Raw genomic sequence first — 6,393 nt, forward strand, 5'->3', positions numbered from 1 at the left:
TTGCTGTGTGGGCAATACCAAAGCTAGTGGAGGTAAAACGATCCAAGGAAACCTGTTCAGTGAAAAGTCTCGTACTGTTGTCTTTACGGTCATTCCATCCCTACTAACTGGAAGTGCTGAACATATGATGGGTTTACTGTAATTGGCGACATTATCCATAGAAGACCTTCACAGGATTTTTAACCGTTTTTGATACACGTTTACTGTTTTCAGTTACTACACTAAACAGGGAAAATCTGCAGACCTCTGACTTGACATGATTGTAGCTGCATTTTGAGCAGCAGGCACGTGCAGAGCGGGGGGCGGAGGGTGCTTGAGACCCTGCCCCTTTTGTCCCATGTGCCCAAAGTGCCCTTTTTGAGGTTTAATGATTTATTTATATATTTTCTTAATTTATTTTTTTAAAGAATTTTCTGTTTGTGCCCCCTCAACAATAACAAAAATAATGAATAATACAATTTCTGTTTAATAATGTTATGTAGCTGGCGTGAGTCACGTGACCATACCTTCTCTTCCTCATGCCAGAGCGCACAGCCGGTTACAACAAGCTGCAAGCACCCACGTTTTCTTCATGGCCGAGGGAGCGGTGCAGAGCTTTTAGGAAATACATATTGATTGGGAGAAACGGACTAACACCGGTAAGTAGGATGCACACTACTGTACACAGTTATTAGATTATTTTGTAGATTATTAAGTTGTTTTGTGGCCCTAAGTGTGTGTGATATATTACTAGCTGGGTGTGTGTCTGTGGCTGGGTACCGATTCTGAACCTCAGAAGCTTTAGGATTAACCAAAAACATTCTGTACATAAGTACTTGTACAAAAATATTTTTTCAATCTTAAATATTGGGAATTTGCCAATAAAATGTCATTGTTGTTAACTAGGTACTGCAAAGTTGCATTCCTATTGCTGCTGCGTGTCACGTGACTGGGGTCTCACACAGCCCTGCTTCTTGTTTACATAATCACTTCCTGGTTCGCAGATTGATAAAACTTGACCAAATTTAAAATGTAGCTTTTGTGAAAGGAAATAAGAAAAATACTAAAGGTAAAATCCGTCACAAGTTTTGTGTTACAAAATATTCAGTCCTTGTCTGTAAATTCTCCTCCTTGAACCGTCACCTTATCGTGGTGGAGGAGTTTGAGTGCCCTAATGATCCTAGGAGCTATGTTGTCTGGGGCACTTAGTGCCCCTGGTAGGGTCTCCCATGACAAATTGGTCTTAGGTGAAGGGTGAGACAAAGAACGGTTCGAAGGATCTTTCATGGCGGTTAAAACGAAGAGTCGGAGTACCCGGCCCGGAGGGTTACCGGGGTCCCACCCTGGAGCCAGGCCTGGGGTTGGGGCCCGTGAGCGAGCGCCTGGTGGCCGGGCTTTCGCCCATGGGGCCCGGCCGGGCCCAGCCCGAACCGGATACATGGGCTCGTCCAACTGTGGACCCACCACCCGCAGGAGGAACATGAAGGGTCCGGTGCAATGCGAATCGGGTGGCAGACCAAGGCGGGAGCCTTGGCGGTCCAATCCCCGGACAAGAAAACTAGTTTTTGGGACATGGAACGTCACCTCGCTGGCGGGGAAGGAGCCGGAGCTTGTGGCAGAGGTTGAGCGGTACCGGCTAGATATAGTCGGACTCACCTCGACACATTGCATTGGCTCTGGAACCCGAGACCTGGAGAGGGGTTGGACACTCTGCTTTGCTGGAGTTGCTCCGGGTGAGAGGCGGAGGGCTGGGGTTGGCTTTTTGTTAGCCCCGAGACTCTCTGCCTGTGTGTTAGGGTTTACCCCGGGGGACAAGAGGGTAGCTTCCTTGCGCCTTCGGGTCGGGGAACGGGTCCTGACTGTTGTTTGTGCTTATGGGCCAAATATCAGTTCAGAGTACCCACCGTTTTTGGAGTCCCTGGGACGAGTGCTAGATAGTGCTCCATCAGGGGACTCCATTGTCCTGCTGGGGGACTTCAATGCTCACGTGGGCAATGACAGCTTGACCTGGAGGGGTGTGATTGGGAGGAACGGCCCACCTAATCTGAACTCGAGCGGTGTTTTGTTATTGGACTTCTGTGCAAGCCGCAGTTTGGCCATAACGAACACCATGTTCGAACATAAGGATGCCCACCGGTACACTTGGTACCAGGGCAGCCTAGGTCACAGGTCGATGATAGATTTTGTAGTCGAATCATCTGACCTGCGGCCGTATGTTTTGGACACCCGAGTGAAGAGAGGGGCGGAGCTGTCAACTGATCACCACCTGGTGGTGAGTTGGATCAGATGGCAAGGGAACATGCCGCGTAGACCTGGCAGACCCAAACGCATAGTGAGGGTCTGCTGGGAACGCCTGGCAGAAGAACCTGTCAAGACGGTCTTCAACTCCCACCTCCGGCAGAGCTTTGACCACGTCCCGAGGGCAGTGGGGGACATTGAGTCCGAGTGGGCCTTGTTCCACTCTGCGATTTTCGAGGCGGCTGTTGCTAGCTGTGGTCGTAAGGTGGCCGGTGCCAGTCGTGGTGGCAACCCCCGTACCCGCTGGTGGACACCAGAGGTTCGGGGAGCCGTCAGGCTGAAGAAGGAGGCCTACAGGGCGTGGCTGGTCTGTGGGTCTCCGGAGGCAGCAGACAGGTACCCGATAGCCAAGCGGAGTGCAGCAGTGGCAGTTGCCGAGGCAAAATCTCGGGCGTGGGAGGAGTTTGGTGAGGCCATGGAGAAAGACTATCGAACGGCTCCAAAGAGGTTCTGGCAAACTGTCCGGCGCCTCAGGAGAGGAAGGCAGCAACTCGCTCACACTGTTTACAGTGGGGATGGGGAGCTGCTGACGTCAACTGAGGCTATAGTCGGACGGTGGAAGGAATACTTTGAGGAGCTCCTCAATCCCACCAATGCGCATTCCGAGGAGGAACCAGAGCTGGGAGGCCTGGGGATGGACTGTCCGATCTCGGGGGCAGAAGTTGCTGAGGTAGTCAAACAACTACACAGCGGCGGAGCCCCGGGGGCGGATGAGGTTCGTCCTGGGTATCTCAAGGCTATGGATGTTGTAGGGCTGTCATGGTTGACACGTCTCTACAACATTGCGTGGTCATCGGGGGCAGTTCCTAGGGAGTGGCAGACCGGGGTGGTGGTCCCCATCTTTAAGAAGGGTGACCTGAGGGTGTGTTCCAACTATAGGGGGATCACACTCCTCAGCCTCCCTGGAAAGGTCTACTCCAAGGTACTGGAGAGGAGGGTCCGATCGATAGTTGAATCTCAGATAGAGGAGGAGCAATGTGGTTTTCGTCCTGGCCGTGGAACTGTGGACCAGCTCTATACCCTTGCAAGGGTGATGGAGGGGGCATGGGAGTTTGCCCAACCAATCCACATGTGCTTTGTGGATTTGGAGAAGGCTTATGACCGTGTCCCCAGGGGCACCCTGTGGGGGATGCTCCAGGAGTATGGGGTGGGTGGCTTTCTGTTAAGGGCCATTCAGTCCCTTTACCAGATGAGCGTGAGTTTGGTCCGCATAGCCGGTAGTAAGTCGGAGCTGTTCCCAGTGAGGGTTGGACTCCGCCAGGGCTGCCCTTTGTCACCGGTTCTGTTCATCACTTTTATGGACAGAATTTCTAGACGCAGCCGTGGTGTGGAGTGTGTCGAGTTTGGTGGCAGGAGAATCTCGTCTCTGCTTTTTGCGGATGATGTGGTCCTCCTAGCCTCATCCAGCTCTGACCTTCAGCTCTTGCTGGGTAGGTTCGCGGCCGAATGTGAAGCGGCTGGGATGAGGATCAGCACCTCCAAATCTGAGACCATGGTTCTCGACCGGAAAAGGGTGGCTTACCACCTACGGGTCGGGGGAGAGGTCCTACCTCAAGTGGAGGAGTTTAAGTATCTCGGGGTCTTGTTCACGAGTGAGGGTAGGAGGGATCGGGAGATCGACAGGCGGATTGGTTCGGCGTCTGCAGTGATGCGGACGCTGAGCCGATCTGTCGTGGGGAAGAGGGAGCTGAGCCAGAAAGCCAGGCTCTCGATCTACCGGTCGATCTACGTCCCAATCCTCACCTATGGTCATGAGCTTTGGGTAATGACCGAAAGAACGAGATCGCGGATACAAGCGGCCGAAATGAGTTTCCTCCGTAGGGTGGCCGGGCTCAGCCTTAGAGATAGGGTGAGGAGCTCGGACATTCGGGAGGGACTCGGAGTAGAACCGCTGCTCCTCCGGATCGAAAGGAGCCAGTTGAGGTGGTTTGGGCATCTGGTCAGGATGCCTCCTGGACGCCTCCCCGGGGAGGTGTTTCGGGCATGTCCTGCCGGCAGAAGGCCCCCGGGTCGACCCAGGACACGTTGGAGAGGTTACATCTCCAATCTGGTCCGGGAACGCCTTGGGGTCCTGCCGGAGGAGCTGGTGGACAAGGCCGGGGAGAGGACGGCCTGGAGCTCCCTAGATGGGATGCTGCCCCCGCGACCCGGACCCGGATAAGCGGAGGAAGACGAAGACGAAGACGAAGTTTTGTTTTAGATTTTAAGGTTTCTCAGCCCTTCTGGTGGGTTTTATAGTTCACTAATACTATGCATATTCTCAAAATTTTGGAGTTTATATTTGCTCTTTTTGAATGCATTGTATTAAAAAACAGTATGTTTTAAAGATGTGCATTTTAAAAAAAACTACTGTTTTCACAGCAAAATTATTTTATCTGTACAGTTCTCTGTTTTGCACAAAGTAGATAGTAAAACTGAATGAAAGCATAAACATATTGTTTTATTCTTTATTTTTATTATAATCACTAAAGCACTATGATTAAAATAGTATGGAAATATTCTGGATCAGCATCATGAAGCAAATTTGTGGCCAAATTATATACAGTTAGTTTTCTGGAAAAGGAATGAAATGTCCCAGTATGTGTATGCATGAGTTTTATATGCACTAAAAAATATTTATAAATTAATTATGATATATCATTGTACAGGCATGCCTCGTAAGGAGAGGAGGTTGGAAGCAGCGACAGAAAGAGCTATGTGAGGCAGCTAAAGGCAGTGGGCCCCTCACCAGCTGGATAAAAAAAGAGTACAGGTAAGTTGCATCACAGCAACAAGTGTAGAAACAATAATATACACAACTGCAATGTTTTGATGCCAGAAAATGTTTTTTGTTAGCCTCTTGATCATGGATTAGGTGCAAGACCTGTTAAATGTGAATAACTACATAATTCATTCATACAATAGCTAATTTTGCCTTGTCCTCAGATGGACAGCAAGTGGAGAGTGATAGATCACATGAGGAGATTGAAGACACACACAACTCTTTCTGTTTATATTTCTGTCACATTCTTATCTCTGACATAAACTCCTCTATTATCTACTAATGTTTAGATTTCCATTTATTTATCACAGGTTTTGTCTCAGATATTTATGTCTTACAGTTCTAAGAGTTTTCACCAATTTTTGCCATTATTTTATGATGTTACATTAATTTTGTAATTAACTAACATTTCTCCTCTGTTCGTTTTACTACCTACAGTCTGAGATCAACACAGCCTTGCCCTCCAGCATCATCAGCAGCAGCAAGAGCAGCAACCCTGCAACAGCTACATTGTACCCCATCATCAGGTAAAATAGGACAGCAATAGATCAGGAGGTGGAGCAGGTTGTCCAGTAATCGGAAGGTTGCAGGTTGGATCCTGACTTCAATCAGAGATTGATGCTGTTGTGTCCTTGGGCAAGACACTTAACCTGCTTTGCCTGCTGGTAGTGGTCTGAGGGACTGGTGGCGCCTGTGCTCAGCTGCTTCACCTCTGTCAGTGCGCTCCAGAGCAGCTATGGCTACATCATAGCTCATCACCATCAGTGTGTTAATGTGTGTGTGTGAATGACTGATTGTGTTGTAATGTGCCTTGGGGGGTTGTAGAACCCTAAAAAGGCATTATACAAATACAGACCATTTACCAAAACAAGTTACTTTTGCTTTACATTGTCCTTATGGTGTATATAATGATTTGCTTCCATTTTGAATTTCTAATAAATATGACTTGTTATTCAGCCAGGTATACTGTGGTTATGTCATGGTGTTTGAAAATATTATTCTGTGTGCCCCTTTTTAAATTTGAGCACCCGCCCCTTCAAAGGTCTGTGCACAGCCCTGTTGAGCAGTGACCATATTTCAACGATATTCATGAAAGAATATCATCAATATAAAGGGACTTTCAAAGCCCCATTGTGTGATTTTCAAGCAAGAATGGACACCATCTGAGAAACTTTGGAAAATCATTAACAAACCAGCGTAGATCCCATTTCACGTTGGAAAATGACCCTTGGACATTCCGTTGCTGTGAATTAAAGGTTATTTTCATCCTGGATTATATCTGATAATCCGAATTTAATAAAACAACATTACAAACAGTGTAGATATGCACAGAACCAAAGGGACTGCACCCTAAT

At 48.6% G+C, this 6,393-nt stretch overlaps 1 long non-coding RNA gene across 1 annotated transcript; it reads left to right on the forward strand.

Annotated features, from left to right (window-relative positions):
* Positions 1 to 524: 524 nt before the first annotated feature.
* Positions 525 to 5,597, forward strand: LOC139070625 (uncharacterized). Its single transcript, XR_011521112.1, has 3 exons — positions 525 to 638; positions 4,926 to 5,029; positions 5,477 to 5,597. It is a non-coding gene; the product is annotated as an uncharacterized lncRNA (long non-coding RNA).
* Positions 5,598 to 6,393: the final 796 nt, after the last annotated feature.

Source organism: Nothobranchius furzeri, chromosome 7 (genome assembly GCF_043380555.1).
Source record: "Nothobranchius furzeri strain GRZ-AD chromosome 7, NfurGRZ-RIMD1, whole genome shotgun sequence".
NCBI classification, from domain to species: Eukaryota; Metazoa; Chordata; class Actinopteri; order Cyprinodontiformes; family Nothobranchiidae; genus Nothobranchius; species Nothobranchius furzeri.